This window comes from Hoplias malabaricus, chromosome 4, assembly GCF_029633855.1.
Source record: "Hoplias malabaricus isolate fHopMal1 chromosome 4, fHopMal1.hap1, whole genome shotgun sequence".
Lineage (NCBI taxonomy): Eukaryota > Metazoa > Chordata > Actinopteri > Characiformes > Erythrinidae > Hoplias > Hoplias malabaricus.
The window spans coordinates 24,662,138-24,681,527 of record NC_089803.1 but is presented as its reverse complement, the minus strand read 5'-3'; positions in this window follow the sequence as shown (position 1 = coordinate 24,681,527).

Sequence of the window (19,390 nt, the reverse complement as noted above, 5' to 3'; positions counted from 1 at the left end):
ACTAGTTTAGCAGGTTATTTGCCAAGGACTTTCAGGCAAATTAACCCAGGTGTGTACAGTGATGTCATTATTTTTTAGTTTTTAATGACCATGTTTTAACTTCTCCCTGTGCCTGTGTGGGTTTCCTCCTACAATCCAAAAACACGGTAGGTGAATTGGCTGTGCAGACTTGTCTGTAAGTATGACTGAGTAATGCCCTGAGATGGACTGGACCCCTGTTCACATTTGTGTTCCTGACTTGCACCAAAGTCCTGCAGTATAAACAGAGCAGAAATAAGCCAGTATATTCCCACTAATCTAGAATTCATTATTTATTCACTTTTAGAGCATCAAGCAAGATTTAAGCTTAAGCAATAAAATTAAGAATATATTAGATTCTCATGTTCTATACTGTTCTAGGGGAAAACAGGAAATGGATGACTTTCTGTTCCTTGTCCTGTTCCATATCAGACATCTGAGGAATAGGATAAGGCACATCTAATGGAGGATAATCTCAGAAAGTGCAAAAAAGTACTGTAGGCTTAGCATCACTGAATCAAAGCCTAATATAACGAAGCAAAACATGACATAAAAACACAAAAAGCATCAGTAAGTGCACTTGAAGTTTTCAAGGGCTGGCTGTGTGAAAAAAAAACAGGATACAATCAGAAGAGAGGAACATCACTGAGGATAAAGCTTTTAAGTCCTCAGACAGGGTGCTCAAATCAATTCTGAAATAGATGGGAAAAGCAGGAAGGACACCATCAGGCCTACTTACTACTCTCTTCTCCTACCTAGAGCCTTCTTTGCTACTCACTGCTCTCCAGCCAAACACAGTGGGGAAGAAGGAAAGGGACAAAAGAGAACCAGATACTTTAAAGCAGATACATTAGAGAGTGGGGAAAGATGTGATGTTGATTGGCTGTTACTTATAAATGCAATATTCCGCTTCATTTTATTATTTATGATTTCTAGGTCCAGATATTCAGTAATAAAAAATCATTGCGGTCTGAAAATATTGCAAAGGCAACACACATCCAGAGGTTCTGGTAACACAAAGGCATTTTGTTCCAAGAAGATGCATTTTTTTGGTCTGACTGTACCAGTTTTTAAGCAAATCACAGGCAACACTCCAGTTCATCCCAAAGGCCTTCTCTGGTACTCCACAACTCCACACCACACACACACCTTTAGCTAAAACTTGCCATTGGGTGTAGTGACCTTAAGTCCCTGTGCAGCTGCTCCAGATCATCCCAAGCTTTTCTATGGAAATCACACAAGCTGTGTTTACAAACTGAAAACTTGTGTTCACAGTGAATCTAAGAGCAGATTAATGCTTTACTGTAAGGCATGTGCACAGACATCTGGATATATAGTATATTCTTAGAAGCAGAAAATTCAAAACAAATCTACATATACATAGGGATCAGCAGATACATAACTGTGCTCCAAAAACTTAAGACTTTTTCCTGAAATCTTTAACACATTTATTAGAACTTTCAAGTATTTTCTAAAATATTTACTAAAATATATAAACCATAGGCACATTAGAAAGAGAGTCAACATGCCATTCTGGGCCTCAAACAGCTTGATTGGTTTGAGACAAGTGTGTGATGTTAAGGGTGCGAACACCTGAAATACATAGTTTATGGTCATCCTTTACTCTATATCCACATTGGCTTTGGAAGACTACTGAAAAACTTAATAAGAGTCAAACTTCAAACACAAAGCATGTTGTGGTTGTCTTGGTTACAAGCTGAAAAAGGGGATGTAACGAAGCTGCAACCCTTCCACCACCCTCTGTCTCTCTTTTTCTCTTTGCTGGACACGTGTGTGTGGCCATTAACACAAATGTCAACAGTGATGTAGGGGCTGAATAATTTACCGTTAGACCTATATATAAACATAGCACAGCGCCTCCATCCTGCCCTCTCCACTCAGGTCTGTGCTCTGAAGTGAAAGTGTCAGAGTGGCCAGGACGGGTTATTTATGAAAATGCCACTGGAGAAGGTTCAGACTGTTGATGCATTTGATGATGGGTATGGGTGAGATTTTCAGTGGGATGACATTTCTCATTAGGAGAAATGAAAAACAGTTCCACAGGAATTTCTTTTGATTTCTCTGTGTAAAAACTGGATGGAATAATTATTATAACTTATGACAAATCACATATTATAAAGTGAAGGATACGCACTGTGAGTTTATATTAATATTATGACTCTTTATTCCAAGAAATATTTAATCACTCCTAAAAATGAATGAAATATTTTTATGCCAGAAGTGATGTATTTCCATTTTCATAGATCATTTGAACACAGGAGTTGTCTTTCTCATTGTTTAAATCTTTCATAAGCAATGACCCAAATGCTCCAAATGACTTACGTTAGAAGGAGGATGTTGGTTGTTTCCTGTAAAGTTGTCTTTTTCAAGATACATTCATTTATTTATTTTATTTTTTTGGGGACTGTGAATTAATACTGACCAGCCACAGAGATCAAAGGGTCAAGTGCTGTAGCTGAAGGACACAGAGTGACAGTTTTCTGACTGCTGGGCTAACATCACCCACTCAAAACACTTTTTCCCCACGCAGCTTTGTCTTGTGTGATGCTATTCTTGTGACTCTTGTTTGTAAACAGCACAGTGAAGGCATGCTCTACTTTTTCCATTATATTTAGAATGAAACGGCTCACTTAGGGCTGTCTGTGTACTTAAGCTATGTTTAGCCATCTTTTTATTATTATTATTCATAACTGATATGCATCTGATCTTTTCTTTGGGCTTGAAATAGCAGCCTTCAGTGTGAGTACAGCCTCCCAGCGAGGAGTCGGGTTCCTTCTGTCTATGTGAAGCATCATCAGCCCTTAAGGCATGACACATTAATGCAGTGTCATAAAAAAGGCCCTTTCCATTTTTAAATGAAGCAGTCCTCAATAAGAGAAGTTAACAATGACTGATTAATACACTGCTCTTGTTTAATTAGCATGCAATTAACATGGTAATTAGTCTGCCTCTATCTGTGAGGGAGGGACAATAATGTGGAAGGAGAATGGCCTTGTACAGAAAGCATTCACTTTAACTCAACTTGGCTCAAATGGGCACACCCACTGGCCCATTCAGAACAGCCAGGCTTTGTGCTTAATTTCTCTTTGGAGAGAAAAAAGAAGGAAGAAAGAAAGATGAGAACCGACACACACACACACACACACACACACACACAGACACACACACACACAACCTAGTCAATATCTGTGGACTGCAGTGCCTGGATAAGAGCTGCAACACATTCACTCAGTATGCAAGACAATCCAGCGCGCACACACACACACACACACACACACACACACACACACACACAGTCAGCATGCAGGATATAGAGCTCCCACATAATTCATAGACAGAGAACGGCATGACGTTTTTATTCTCACTGGCATCAAGTAAACACTGCCCCCTGCCCCCAAATATTTATTGAGGACCAGGTCTGCCAAAATGAAAAATAATAATAAATAAAACGCTATAATAAATTAATCAATAAATAACAATTACCGTTAATCTATAAATCTTTGCTTTGTCTCCTAATCATTTTCTTTAAAGTTTATTTATTAATTTCTTTGTTTATATGTTTCTGTATTCCTCAGATGGTGGGATGTGGTTTTCAGGAGCTACACAGGAAATTCGCCAGTGTTGAATCAACATTATTGAAATTTGAACATTTTTAGTGGTTTTGTTTAGTCCACATTAACACGATGTACACTATTAGATCCAGAAATGTGTACAGCTTCTTTAAATAAACGATGACACAGTTATTCAACTCCACACACACAGCTTGTCTAATCTCAGTAGGAAAACATACACCAGTAGAAAGAGATGCTCTGGAGCAGCAGCATCCCCAGTTAGTCATCCACAGTTCCACCCATTATTTCTGACTCCCCCAGATACACAGTACCACCAACCTGGGGGGATGAGGGCAGCACATGCTTCTCCAGAGAAGCCATATACCACTTCTTTTCAGACTGATACTAGCACACCATAACTGGACGGCTGTTTGACCAGTGCTCTTATTCAAAACAACTTATGACTGTAATCGTGTTACAAACATAGGGCAATGCAGTGTTAGGTGTCTTGCCCAAGGACACTTATTGTCATATGGCATGTAGTATGGCATGGTATATTTATACCTGGTTTGGACATCAAACTTTCTAAGTTGGGTATTGCCCACTACACTTTACCTAGCAGAAATAAATATATTCCTAATAACTGTATTATAATTATTGATTTAAACATTTTTTTGCCTGCCTATAATATACATTACTTATGTTACTTAAGAAAAGAGTCAGAGTCACAGAGGTCTAAGCGTTGGCGCTATCATTGGGCACTGGAAGATCTCCAGTTCCATTTCTATTTACTCCTGCTAGTCAGCCCAGGAGACTATTAGCTGTCAGAGCAGATCTGGAAATTTAGTGTTCTCCTCCAAGTATGTTGAATTTATTATGCTAGTAGTGCAATACCACCATGTTGTGTGTAGATGTGTATTCTTCTTAAAAGATCACGTTCAGCTTTGTGAGAAATCAACCACGTCAATTATGAGTAAAGAAGACAGCATGGAACAGTGTGTCCAGCTCCTCCAGTTACATCTCGATGCCTACTAATAATTAATGGTCCGTAATAAAAAGAAAGACAGCTTTCTATGGCAGTTTAGCAGCACATTGTACCTACACTAAATCTTCTTAGTTGCTATTTTAGAATATAAACACAATATAGATGTCAGGGTGTGGGTTTTCTCTTATGTGGAGCAGACACTGAAGTGTGGTTAGATCTGTACAGCTGTAGAGGTTTTCTTTTCTTTTTTTTTTTTTTTGTAAAAAAGGGGCACTTTGGCTCCACTGGGATATGGATACACATCACTTTGCTGAGCAGACTGACCCTCCAAAAACCTAGCATTACCAAAAACCTTGATATGCAAAAAAAGAGAAAAGAAAAAGTGGAGCTGCGTGTGTGGGAGGCCCTGTGCAGTATAAAACATGAATGTGAACAAGGTGCATCTGCAGCATATGCCGAGACTGAGGCAGATGAGAGCGCCCCCATGAACTGCGCTTTCAGAGGCAAAGCTGGTGTGTAGGAGGAGGAGGAGGAGAGCTTTTGGCAGACTGTGTGTCTTTTCCCAGCAAAGCAGAGCAGTTTGTGGGTCTGCTCCTATTTCACCCTGATGCTTTCAGGTCCAGTTTATGTTTCAGCCTTATAGCTGCTCAGTTATCTTCATATTTCCCTTTACAGTTGTTGACCATCATATGTCTGGAGTTATGATAGTGTTTTTTGCCATGAGATATTAATATAATTAGACAAGCGGTTACACAATAACATTTCATCTAATTCAAATCATTACAGAATACACCCCTGTACCTTAACACTTTGAACAGTGCAGTATCCAGTGTGCGGTCGTAATATCATCTCAACAGCATGGAATACAAACAAATAAAAATATGCCTAAATGTTTGAAGACACCCCTTTTTGCCTTGTGAATTCAGATACTTAGAAGTGCCTATGTCTGGAGAAGAGGATGTTCAAAGAGCTCTGCACTCACAGCTTGCATAAGCTCCATAGAAGCACTTAATCAAATAGAAGGTTCTAGAGCAGCTGCACAGGAGCATGCGCAGTTCATCGTGTCCAGTGCCAGGTGTCAGCTACAGTGGTATAAAGCAGCCCAGCCTTGACCTGTGGAGCTGTGTAACTGTGTTCCTTGGGCAAATCTAGAGTGGTGTCTGTGATCTAGAACCGATCTTCCAACACCAATACCTGATGTTCTAAGGGCTGAATGTAGACAAAGTCCCAAAGCAAATGTTTCAGCATCTAGTCTTAAGCCTTATCCAGAGGGTAGAGCCTGTTACTGAAAAGTGGGTCAAACTACACAAGAAAAAGCAGAGCTAGTGGCTTCCAAGTGGCTCGATGATCTGAGTTGTGCCCGTTGCCGTTTAGACCCCCGGTGATGCCTCAGCCAGCTGAAGCCAGGAATCCTAAGACAGTAAATTGGCTTTATTCTCTCTGTGGGTTCTATAGCGCCCTCCACTCACCACATTGCACACTGTCAGCCAGCACAAGTAACTGTCAGCTCCTGTGACAGACCTCGGCAGTCTGTGCTCGCCTCCATGGTAGGCTGCAGGGTGACATGGCATTAGTGGCAGTGTAAAAAGAGGAGGTGGTCAATATTGCATGTCTCAGAGGAAGCATGTGCTTGTCCTCACCCTCTCACACTAACAGGGTGGAATTGGAAATGAATAAAAGCGGCAGGTAAGATCTGGATAACAAATAAAATAATAATAATTGACATTGACAACAAAGTACTGTTGTTAAATGCATTTGGTTAGTTTCAACACTAACAGAGAAAGGACATGAGGACTGGCACTTAAAACAAAGCAATGGATGATGCAAAAGGCTACAACCAACTTCAGTAAGGGTTTACACCATGGTAGCCAATCAAATTTCACCCCAAACATGCCCTTGAGACACTCTAACAGTGGCATCAAGTTTAAAAACTGATTTGTTTTTTACTTCTGAGAGTTTTGAAGGAGAAATTGTTGATGTGAAGTGATGCCCTGCTATTGTTATTTATGGCAAAAACTGAGGCTTAGCAACAGCAGCTAGTGAACGTTAGCAAACGAGAATTCGCAGCACCTTGAGAGGTCTCTGCATAATTTAAATCCCATTTTCTCACACACTCTGTACCTCCATCCATTTGTGGATTGTGTGTCACCTCCAGTTAATGCTGATGAGAGGAAACTGGAATTTTTTCCCCCGTCGTCTGAGAAAACACCCTATATCTTCACAATGACAATCTTTTATGTGTGTGGCGTGCACACACACACACACACACACACACACACGCACAAACACACACAGACACACACACACACACACACACACACACACCCAAGCAAATGCATAAAATAAATCTCATTGATGGCTCCACTATGACGTTTTCTCGAATCACCCAGAGCCACACACAAAAGAAAAAGATTCATTGTTACACAATAATTCCATAAGATTACAATGGAAGTTCAAATGAGAAATTTCTGGTTATTTGAATAAGTAATTTGCCAGTGCTCTACAGGAGGGAGGGCTGGGAAATGATGGTCCAGTCTGACTTCTCCATCCTGCCGCTGAAATGAAACTCATCAAATATACATGGGAGAAGAATATTTGAAGTGCAAAGGGGGCTTTTTAAAGGGAGGCATTGTAAAATAATAGTATTTGTGTCAAAACTGTAATTAAAAACATAAATCCCAGCTTTATTGTTTTAAGAAAATTGCCAAGTCCTTGCAAATTCTTATCATAATTTCACCATAACTGATAAGAGGAGGGCTTATTCATGCAGAGTTGTAAATGGTTACGTTATTCTTCATTCACGTCAAACAAATACTGAGATTTATTTGACATTTTTAACAAATTTTACAAAAGAATTAAGAGTTAAAAAAATCATATTACAAATAACAGTCATTATTTTCCCTCAAACACATCGGTCTGCCTTAAAAGATGCAGAGCTTTAAGCTTAAAGCTTCCCCACAATCACCGACGTTCACAGACGTTTTTGAAAAGTTTTGTAAAATCTTTCTTTGGAGAGTGACGAAATCGTATTGTACTGCATTGTATTGTATCTATCAGGATCCTGGTTGCTATCAGTACTGGAATTCCTCAGTAATGCTCAGTTTCATACAACTCTTTTTTTATGCAGTCACTTGAAAATAAAACAGAATTAAAGCTTATTTGAATGCAATATTTTTAACAAATTATACAACAGAACTAAGAGTTAAAAAAGAAGAAAATCATATTAAACACATAGAGCTTTAGTGATTTATAGCAAGGTATTTGAAAATCTCCACCCAATATTTGCAAACCAATCACGTTAAACCCACGTGTTGATTGATAACCAACTATATTGGTGCTTCTTCAAAGGCAGCACTGTCTTCAGAATCATTTTGAGTGTGATTTTGCACACAAGCACTCGAAGGGTAAAGTCTAGCACACGCTGTCTCCAAAAAGATTCTTGGGAATTCATGGAATCTTCCAGCACTGTCAGTCCACCAGCCAGCTAAGCCATTTAATCCTGGATCCAGGAAAAGGTCTTACACAAAAAGGTGATTCACTCTGTTTAACAAAGACATTGGTTCGTCAGGTGTGAGGTAATAACTGTAAATATCTCAAAATGTCTACCATTGTTCTGAAAAGCATTCTCTCTCTCTGAGGATTTACTGGCAAAAGGGGTGGCTTACGAGCTGGTGTTTCCATGGCAATGACCTTGGACCAGTTGTGTCTCCAGAGTGGCCTCTGTACTACCCCAAATGGCAGATTTTTATCAAAAATACATGTGCTCTGTGTGGCACTTGGTGTGTGTACGATGGTGCTAGCAGGGAGCTGAACTGAGAAACGCTCCATGCAACAGCAAATGCTACAAAGATTAAAGCTGGACCAGGTCTATACTGGAAGCTTCCCTATACATCTTCCTCTTCTTGGACAGCCCTGCCTTCTCCAGAAGCAGCTCCCACCATAAATCAGGTTCATCCTCTCGCTCTCCTAGGCTCTGTCTGCTCACATCACCACCTTCCACTGCCTCCTTCTACACACACTGCAGCCCAAACTGAGCGAGAATAAGAAACAAGAACGAGAACCTGAAATGTGTACCTCTGACTTATCATGCAATACTCATACTGTTGCTTCGTTCTCCATTATGACAAGTTGTCCTTTGATTACAATTGAAAGAAATAATACAATTCACTTTGCATGATCAGTAAAGAGTTAATACACATGCACTTGGAAGATCTACCTTTAAGTTTACATATTGTTGCTGTCAATAAAATTCAGCAGTTTCCAAATATACAACATTTCAAGAAAGCAAACTTCATCAAGGGGGCATAATATAACTATTCCAGAATGAAACCGTTCTCTGGGGTCTTAATGAAACATCTATGACATGCTTTGGTCAAAATACCAGCAGAATCAATCAACACAGAGACGCAGATATTGAACCCAGGACCTGGAGACTCTGTAGCTGTGTGGCAGCGACACTACAAGTAATGCCATTGTACCACCCCAGATTTCCAAAGCTTGTAATGCCAAAAAAAACAGGTTTTTTCAGTAAGTAATCATATAAAATGTTTACAGATACACTGCCTGATTCCTGATATACTTTCTGTAAATGAATAAAAAAACACATTGGCTCGGTCTGGTATTCTAGTCAGTGGCGCAGCAGGTAGTGTCGCAGTCACACAGCTCCAGGGACCTGGAGGTTGTGGGTTCGATTCTCGCTCCGGGTGACTGTCTGTGAGGAGTTGGTGTGTTCTCCCTGTGTCCGTGTGGGTTTCCTCCGGGTGCTCCGGTTTCCTCCTACAGTCCAAAAACACATGTTGGTAGGTGGATTGGCGACTCAAAAGTGTCTGTAGGTGTGAGTGAATGTGTGTGTGTGTTGCCCTGTGAAGGACTGGCAACCCTGAACTGGATAAGCGGTTACAAAAAATGAATGAATGAATGAATTAATTAATGATGTACAGTGATAACATATATAACACTACTTCAGCATTATATCTATCAGGATCCTGGTTGCTATCAGTAACATTGAAATTCCTCAGCAATGCTCAGTTTCATAAACCTCTTTTTTATGCAGTTACTTGAAAAAAGAAATGGAATTAAACTTTATTTGAAGGTTAATGCAATATGATTCAAATCTAAATTGTTTTTGCCTATTTCTATGATGTCCTTTCAAATGACATTAAGAGCAGTTGGCTATAAAATTCAGATGGGTACAACTTTAGAATAAGAAAACCCATATGAACTGTTTATATACTGTATTAAAATCTGTTTATCAGTGTTATTAATAAGGTTATAAACATCTAAAAATAATTAATATTAATTTATAACACATAGAAAGAAAAGGTAGAAAAACAACAGTAACCTGTTGTTTTCCAAATAGTAACAGTGTCAGATAACGTTCTGAAAATGTCAAAGGTAAGAATATGCTAAGGCATGCCACTTTGTCCCATTATGTTGGCGGTTAATTGATGTTTGTTAAGCAAGTTTAACCATTTCACCACATCTGATGACGTTGAGACGCCTGATGTTGATTAATGGAGATGACAAAAGAAGGTCAGAGCTTGTCAGGATATTGATGGCTGTAGCAGGTTCAATATTTGGCAAAAAACAGGTCAGTGTTGTCCTTCCTATTTGTGTTACACAACTGATTCTTAATGAACTTTAAGGTGTTTACAATAGAAAAAAGCATTCGAAACAGTTTTTGAATCATTTATAAACTCTCTTGTAAAATGTGTGTGTGATGAAAAACAACATGTTTTAAACATTTGATTTTTTTTTCAACACGTGAAATGTCCATGTTCATTCTTCATTATGTTGCTGGATGAGGCAGAAGCAGTGCATCAGGAGGATGTAAGGTGGCAGGTATCCCAGGACAGATGCCCTTTTTAAGCCACACTCTCAGCAAGCTCCAGGCTTCAGCAGCTGCCTGTGGAGATCCAGGACACCTCCCACAATCACCATCACCAGACCACAAAATTGCAAAACTCAAGTGTGTGTTTGTGTGTGTGTTAAGAGAAAATGGGCCAGAAAGGAGGTTACTGTACTGCAGCTGCTATAAAATCCAAGAAAGCTCTGACTAATGCATTTTCTAAATATAAGACAATAGTAGTCAATAGGTCATTTGTCAAAACTCTCAACTGCCCCCCACTCCAAAAAATAACATATTCTTTACTACATCCCCTACTCTGTATGTATTTAATTATCCAAAATATTTGGTTTCTAAATTTTGCTTCTATAGTTTATTGCTGGAGCTACGAGTCTAAACACAAACTAGACAATTCAGCCACATCATTTCCTATTCAATATTCAATTCCTAAATACATCACCAACACTTCTCTCAGACCACTCCAACTATATCCAAGTTGTCAGAAAGCTCACAGACTAATTAGTGTTGTTTAGGAAACAGTACAACTGACTAAACTATTCAAATGAACAAAACTGCAATGTGCAGGGGCAGCCATTTTAGACACAGAGTATTGTGCCAATTTCTGACTCCCCTGCAGAAGCAGATTTTTTACTTCAGCACAACACCATTTTCTCAAATGGCCTGCCAATGCTTTCATCTACATAGTGAAATTTGGTACATATTCATGTCTCACAGTAAGTCAAACTTCCATAATGACAAGTCTGTGTGACCTCAGTGAAGCACTGTTTGAGCAGAGTTAGAGAAGCCTCAGGGACGTAATTATGGAAAAGATTTGGAAGGATATTGACTTCTAGGTTGTACCTCCACTGCATGTTTTGACTAGTTGAACACATCTAGTATTAATGGAAAATTGTGTAAAGAAATCTTAAGTATCAAAGTTCATTGGTGATAATGTTCTTTTTCAATTTTTTGATTTTACAGAAAATGAAGGAAAACTTATAAAACAATAATAGAAAAAATAGTGCAGGGAAAAACACCTGAACTACTTGGCACTTTCACAGTTTAATCTATTTATATTACATACACTGTTATTTTAAATAAAAGCCTAATGTTTTATCTCTCCATTGAAAATTTGGATTTACAGGGTTTTGACACTGATTTTAGAAATTATCTGAGGGGATTTTGATATTTTAGTTAATATGTTTTATCTAAAGTCACTGACATGAATGTGGAACCCCACCAACTCTTGACAAATGTTATGTTTGGCTGATGCACATGTACCTCAGCTGTGTGAAAGCCCATCGATTGTGCTACCCATGTCACATCTCATTACAGCTGCCTGAAATACAGTGGCTCTGTTGCACAGTATCAGGACACAGCCAAAGAGAGCCCACCAAATCCTCTGTGTCATTCTAGTTCACCAGAGAGAGAGAGAGAGAGAGAGAGAGAGAGAGAGAGAGAGAGAGAGAGAGAGAGAAAGAGAGAAAGAGCAAGAGATAGAGATTCAGCCTGTTACTAAAAGTGATTTGGGGGGGGTAATGATTTTGTAGGTTTTAGGAAAGTGTACTGAAGTCAGCGCTAAACTTTAAAGTGTTGCAGAAAGTTGGGAGAAAATGATGTACTGAAACTCTTTAACACCCCCCTCTGACTTTCCCTCTCTCTCTCTGCTCAGTGTTGTTGCTTGTTTTCAGTGGGATCCGAGTCAGAGACGAAAGTGTGGAAAGGAGTTGCTGAGAACTGATTCCCTGGTGGGCAAAGACATCACACTTGAAAGGACACAAAGAGAGATGGCTTTGATAGCGGCAAAATATGCTTTTACACACACTGAACAGATATATTGTATATGATGATGAGTTAAACCAAAGTTGCAGTTGCTCCAAAATGTATAACATTTGTGAGGTCAGCTACTGAAGTTGAATGGGCGCAAACACCAGACCAACTCATGCATGCAAATTTGCAATTATTAGTCTTCCTCATCTAATCCAGTTTTGGCAGTGAAAACACACACACACACACACACACACACACACACACACAGGAGCAGCAGACAGCCATCCCTGCCAACCAGGGAGAAGTTGGGGGTTAGGTGACTTGCTCAAGGGCACCTCAGCCATGGACAGAGGGGGAGAGGACTGTACTGTTCCTTTAATCTTCACCCTTCGCCCACAATTTTTGAATAAATACTAAACAAATTTGTTTAAGAACTTGTACATGACATGCATGATAGATTTACCATTAACAACTAAAACAGTATTTCCCATTACTTTCTTAAATTGTTGCAAAATTCAAGGTACTACAATATGGTCGTCTGAAAATATATAACTATAGAGACATATAGAGTCTTATTTTTCTAATACACAGCCATTTCTTTATCAGTGTTATTTGACTCTGTAGTGTCCAGCTGGTCTTTGTCGAGAGGTATTATGACCACCTTGTGCAATAGCCATGGGTAATTAGAGAGATGGTGTATTTTGACAGCACTCCACAGTTGTCTCAGTCTCCTACAGGCCTTCCTGTAGGGTGGGATTAATACCAACATATGATCACTAATTCACTTCACCTGACCTTCACAGTGCTCCAATTAATCACACATATTGAAGGGCGTGTTAGTCGCTGCAGGATTAAGAAGATATGAGTTTAGTGAAAGAGAGATAGTTATAACAGCATTAAATAAACTCATGGAATTGCAGGATTATAGTAACAGAAGTAAGGACTGTGCATATCAGAATGGTCAGGACAAAATACCATCATCCTCTGCAAATCCATTATTGTGGATATATGTTTGCCTTTCAAATGACCCCAGTTTTACGACTGGGAGTGAAATAAACATAGATCATCTTCCAGGCAGGTTCACAAAGGCTCTGGTGGCTAAAAAGTCACTTATTTTTGCCTTTAAAATGGATAATGGCATTTTCAGGCTTGCTGTTGGTTGCTTATAGCAATTGTCTGGTTTATGAATGTCAACTCATCCCAGTATTATTTCATTCTTGGATTCGATAGCACCTTGTTTTTATAAACCAGTGGATACGTTGATCACCACTTTGTCTTGAACTGGCTGACAATCTGCTTTGAAAGAAAATTCAGGGAGTCAGAGAAACTTTCGTAAAGGCCAAAGGCAGAAACCACTGCTGAAAATATGACCTTCGACCCCTTGCGTTGTACTGATGAAGAATCTGTCAAGCTAATGTGATGGACAAAGCAAAATGGGCTTGGAAGTACTTTGGAAATTCACTGTCTCATCACACAGTCTGCAGCTGCATCAAGAAATGCAGCCTGAAACTTCTATTACACAAAGTGGAAACCATATATAAATTTTGTGCAGAAGCAGGTTCTCTGGGCCCGAATTCATCTGAGATGGACCATAAGACAGTGAGTGTGTGGTTGTCCTAACTGTAGTCCAGACCTGTCTCCTATTGAAAAAGTATAGCTGTCACGCCCTCGTCCTGTCAGGTCTGTTTTCCCCGCCATGTGTTCTCTGTTTGGTATTGTCCTTGTCTCCGCCCATGTCCCGCCTTTGTCCCGCCTCCTTGTCTGTATTCCTCGTTATTTGATTCTGGTGTGTCTCGTTTGTGTGTGTATTTAAGTCCCCTTCTCGCACTTCCTCTTGTCAGACATTTCACCTGTCATTGTTTTGTTTCTCCTTCGTCATAGAGTCTCAAGTCTGTCTGTTTCTGCTTTCCCTCATTTTGGTTTTTGCCCTAGTCTCAGTCTCTGTTTCGTGATTCCTTTTTGTAAATAAAGTTTATCTGTGTTTTAGCGTATGCATCCGCCTCCGTCAGTCCGCCCCCCGCGAGTCCCTGACAATTGCACTTCATGAAGAAGAGAGTCAAACAACAAAGACCACAGACTGCTGAGCAACTCAAGGTGTGTTTACAGCAGAAATGGTCAAAAAATGCAATGTGCAAAAAGCAACAATTTCAATTTTCAGTTCCCAAATGATTAACGTACAATTAAAAGCAGAGCTTACATGACCCCAGTTATAAACATATCTCTGCCCAAGCTCTTTTTTTACCTCATGTTGCAGACATCAATGTCTAAATATGTTTATATTTAACAAATAGAATTAAGTTTGTCATTGAAAGCAGTGAACATTTTTTGTCCTTTTGTGTTGAATAAAGGTTCAAGTGAATTAACAAATTAATATTTCGGTTTTTATTGCGTTTTTAGGAAGTGTCTGAAATGTTCAGGGAATGGGGTTTGTAGTTGGCAATAACACATGAGATTTGATTTAAATATATTTTCATAAGTGTTTTTGATTTTAGGCAAAATGTATTCAAATTAATATTCAGAATCCCCTCATATTTTCAGTGAGCGACTGTGCTAATTAAACACATTTATTCTATGCCCTTTTTACCTGTTTTTACTGAGGCTTCCTGAGGAGATGACTGCATGATTAACCAATAAAGTGCCAGTGTAATCAAGCTCATGTCCAAAATACAAATGGCTTAGCTTTGTCATGTTCCAAAATTGACTTTTGTTTGTCATAAATTATTTTATGAGATGCTGGCTCCAAATTTGCAGTTAGCATGATAATAGAGCAAGAGAAAACGAGTGACATTTGAGTGAAAGTGCTGAGTGTGCCCTTATCCCCCCCCTTCATGGGCTCTTTGCTTTGTGTTTGTGTAAATGTGACATTTCAGAGTGAAAAAGAATGATTTACATACGACAAACCCATAAGGAGAATGTGTGGAAGATTCGGGAGATTTTTCTTGTGTTTCACTTTATATTTTCCATCTTTACCCAAAGGAGTCACTCGCTGGGGATGAAAATTAATTTGGCCCAAAATGCATTGTCCTCTTGTATGACTAACGCTTAGCACTTAAGGAGTTAAGAGATGGCAAACCGTCTCGAAGCACAGTCACGCTGCTGGACTTCTTTTGCAAATCAGTGTGTGTGACCTGATTCTAGTGCTTGTGCTGGAGCCTTTTTTTTTTTTTTTTTACCGAGGGCTTCTGGCTGTGTGTACAGAGCTGAGATAACGGATCCTGACAGCATTGGAGACCCACTGCTGTCTACTCTCTGCTGGGCAACACCCAGAAGCGTCTGTGGCCCCAGATACAACTCCTCCCCTCTACCACCAACACAGTCAAAGAGTTTCAGAAAAGACAGACAGAAATGCACCAGTAGGCTCAGAATTAATTATGTTTTTAAGGGATATGAAAATGCTTAGTCCTAAATCCCCTAATATATTAAAACAGGCACATGGAAGCATTTACATGGGGTGAGGAGGTACACAGTAATATGAACTGCATGCTCAAAGTTTCAGAGGCTGTAGTGTAATTACTTTTTTAAGCACTCATACTTTCTGCATGGGTTTTAAGCTCATTTGTTAGTTAGCAAATGTACAATTGCGTCTAATTCTTAATTAATCTGTCTACAGATGTCCTAATTTTAAAAAAAGGACAGACTGTAGGCCATGTTACATTGTCTGTGTCCAAAGGAAAACCTGCATCTCTATTTTTGTGTGTTTTTGATTTACTTACTTACTTTGATTTAATTTATCTTTTGAAAACAGCATGATGTAAGGACCAATAGAATTGCTCCAAAATAAAATCTTTTTACAATGACTTCCACTGAAATTTAAGAAGGTTTTTCCGTGTCCTGTAAAGTTACAATTTTGCAATGCTATTTAAGGTTGCATCTCAAATGTAAAATTACTTAAACATTCTCAAAAGAAAAACAACAGCATGTGAACTCCCACGTGACTTCAGGCAGCCTCTCAAAGTTTCCCCCAACAAAGTTTGCGGACTATATTTAGCAATCATGTACGCAGAGGAAGACTTCTCTCCTCCTGAAAGCTGCCACCTTAAAGCCGGCTGAATGAGCAACAAACAAACACGGTGCTTAATTACAGGCTGCCAGTCTGGCAGGGTGTGCTGAAGCCCGTATTTCTGCTGGGAGCCTGGCACACACAGAGAACACACAGCTCCAGACTTTCACGCCCTCCTGTTCCCTTCTGGCTCCCTGGGCAAGGCAGACTCTGGATTAGAGGAACAGTGTGACCATGGTGAGGGAGCTGGGAACTGGACGCTGTGGGAACTGGCAGCAGAGCTGATCAGAGCTTGAGTAATCAGAGTTAGAGCTGGAGCTGGAGACATAGAGAGAGTAGACATTTAGACCTGTTGTCTCCGTCTGTTAGTGCTTTCTTAATCAAACCTTTCACAAAATGCATGCTAGAAAAAAGATAGTGAAATAAATATTAACATCTGCAACAATGCAACTGTAGGTTTTACCCATGAAACACCTCACGCAGCCGACTTAGTTGGTCACGCTCACGTTTAACGAAATGCCCTAGTACTTTGTTTAAATAACACCATGGGAACTTGTTCAACGGCTCACTCAGTCTCAACATTACATCAGCAAAAGAGGTGGCTCTAGTCTTTAAAACTGAAAATCGTGCTCAGGAGACTAGGAGGAAGTTCAGCAGATGAGGTAAGGGTTAAATTCTTACAGAATATTTTCTGTATACATTTGTATTGATTTATTTTGGCCACATCAACACTAGTTGAATTAGAAACATATTTCAAGTCTTTTCGTTGGAACATATTGTCGCTGCCATACACCTCAAGGGTCTGTGGGTCCTGGGCTTAGCCCTCACCTCAAGTTACTGTCTGTTAGAAGTTTGGTGTGTTCTCCCCTTGTCTTCATGGGTTTCCTGAATCTAATTTCCAAAAACATATATTGTAGTTCAAGTAGCTACACTCTGCAGGTGTGAGTGAATGTTTGGTGCCATGTCCAAGGACTCGTGTGAAAATCACTACACAAAATGGTTCTGGAAGCTGTGCTGTCTTTGAGGCAGAACGAATGTAATTGGTTACTAGCCAACAGGTAGGGATGAACGTAATTGGTTAGCACACATTAGAAGGAGACTTTCAAATGATGTGCCATAAATCTAGTCCTTGTTTGCCGGCTCTGACTGCCAGAGATGTCTTTAGGAGAAATGTGGACAATATAATTTTCTTTTTTTGTTACTGTAGACTTAGTTCTGTTTCATAAATTGTTGGAAGTGTTGCAAAAATCATGTCTTTCTTGAACGGATCATATAGGATGGCTTCCTCTAAGGCAGATTATGAAGGAGTACTTTCCTGCACATTTGAGTTATGACTGATGACTCTGAAGGAGCTACAGAACGTTAAACAATAATGCTCTGCTTCCTCTGAGCAAGTGTGCAAAATGTATTTCTGAATCTGTCTCATAGGCAGCACAATTTTAATGTATAACATTATTTAGCCTAGCTCCAGGGATCTAGAGGTTGTGGGTTCAAGTCCTGCTCCGGGTGACTGTCTGTGAGGAGTTTGGCGTGTTCTCCCCGTGTCTGTGTGGGTTTCCTCCCACGGTCCAAAAACACAGGTGGATTGGTGTCTCAAAAAGTGTCCATAGGTGTGTGTGAGAGTGAATGTGTGAGTGTGTGACACCCTGTGAAGGTCTGGCACCCCTCCAGGGTGTGTTTTTGCCTTGCTCCCAGTGATTCCAGGTAGGCTCCAGATACACCACAACCCAGAACTGGATAAGTGGTTACAGACTATGAATGAATCATTTAGCCTAATGAGAAGCGACAATCGTAACACAGATGTGCAGAAAAGTACTTCTTCATAATCTGCCTCAGAGGCAGCAGAGCATTATAACAACCTGCAGCTTCCTCAGAGACAGCTACATTATCCTTCAATAAAGCAAAAGAAAATACTGGAATTTTTTATATTTCTAACAAATTATGGAACATTTCTATATCTACAATAATAAAAAATAAATAAACAAATTAACAAACAAATAAATAAATAAAAATTCTGGCAATCAGAGGAAGCAAGGTCTAGGTGGAGCTTTACCAGATTATGATGTGGCATTTGAAAAGCTCCACCCAATGTGTGTTAACCAATCACACTCGTCTCATCTGACTCAAAGGTATTGCTGCCTTCAGAACCATTCTGAGTAGTGGTTTTGCACACAAGCTATTCAGGGTGTGTTCCCGTCTTGTGCCCAGTGATTCCAGATAGGCTCCAGAGCCACTGATACCCTGCTCAAATTGTATCTATAGAGGACCTTTCTGTTTCTGGACTTTTCTAAGAAATGTTTTAACAGTAGCAACATATTGCACTATATTTTTTGCTTGTATTGTTGTTACTTTAAAAAAGGCCTTTATACGTTTTAACTGGAGCTGAGAAAGAACCACAAACAATAAAGAAGTTGAACTTAAACATGAACCTCAGCTTGTGTTTATATGCTAATCATACTGGAACTGCCTCAGGTTTGAGTTAATTCCCTTAAAGAAACTGTTAGATTCTGTGTTGCCTGGGAGAACCTAGAGTGAAAACATGAAAAAGCTGTGCTAAGGTTTATTCTTTAATGCTTTAGGAAAAGATTATCTCTGTTCTCCTGGGCAGAAATAGGGAGAGATTGCAAGGAAGGGAATGAGGCAATTTGAGTTTTGTCTGTGGAAGCTCTTTTGTAATCAGCATCATCAGACTCCACACCCAGTGAATTAGACCTCAGTGCACAGATTAATCATGACACTCTATTTCACTCTAATCTTTCTGTTGCGCGAATTCAGTAAATGAACATATAACAGCATGTTTGGTACTTTGTCATCTGTTCTTTATCAAATTTGACATGTTTCATAACACTTCAATACAGTCTACTTTGATTGTAATAGGTCTTATTCATTGTGGGGCCTCAGACATTGCCTAATCTTGTAGTTATTTCTCCAGCATCAAATCCATTAGAATTACATAAACTTTAATGCTGTAACCTATAATCCCAGATATGTATTCATAATATGCTTGTATAATGACAGTGCACAGATATAGCCTGTCTAGACAGCCACATTCTCCAGAAATAAAAATACAGGGTTTAGGGCATGGCTAGTCTTGCAAACTAGACTAAATTCAGCATTATTAGGGTTAAATTCCCTTTTTTTTCTTTTTTTGCCTTATATGGTAAAGAAAAGCTTATTCAAACAGGAACATGCCAGCTGAC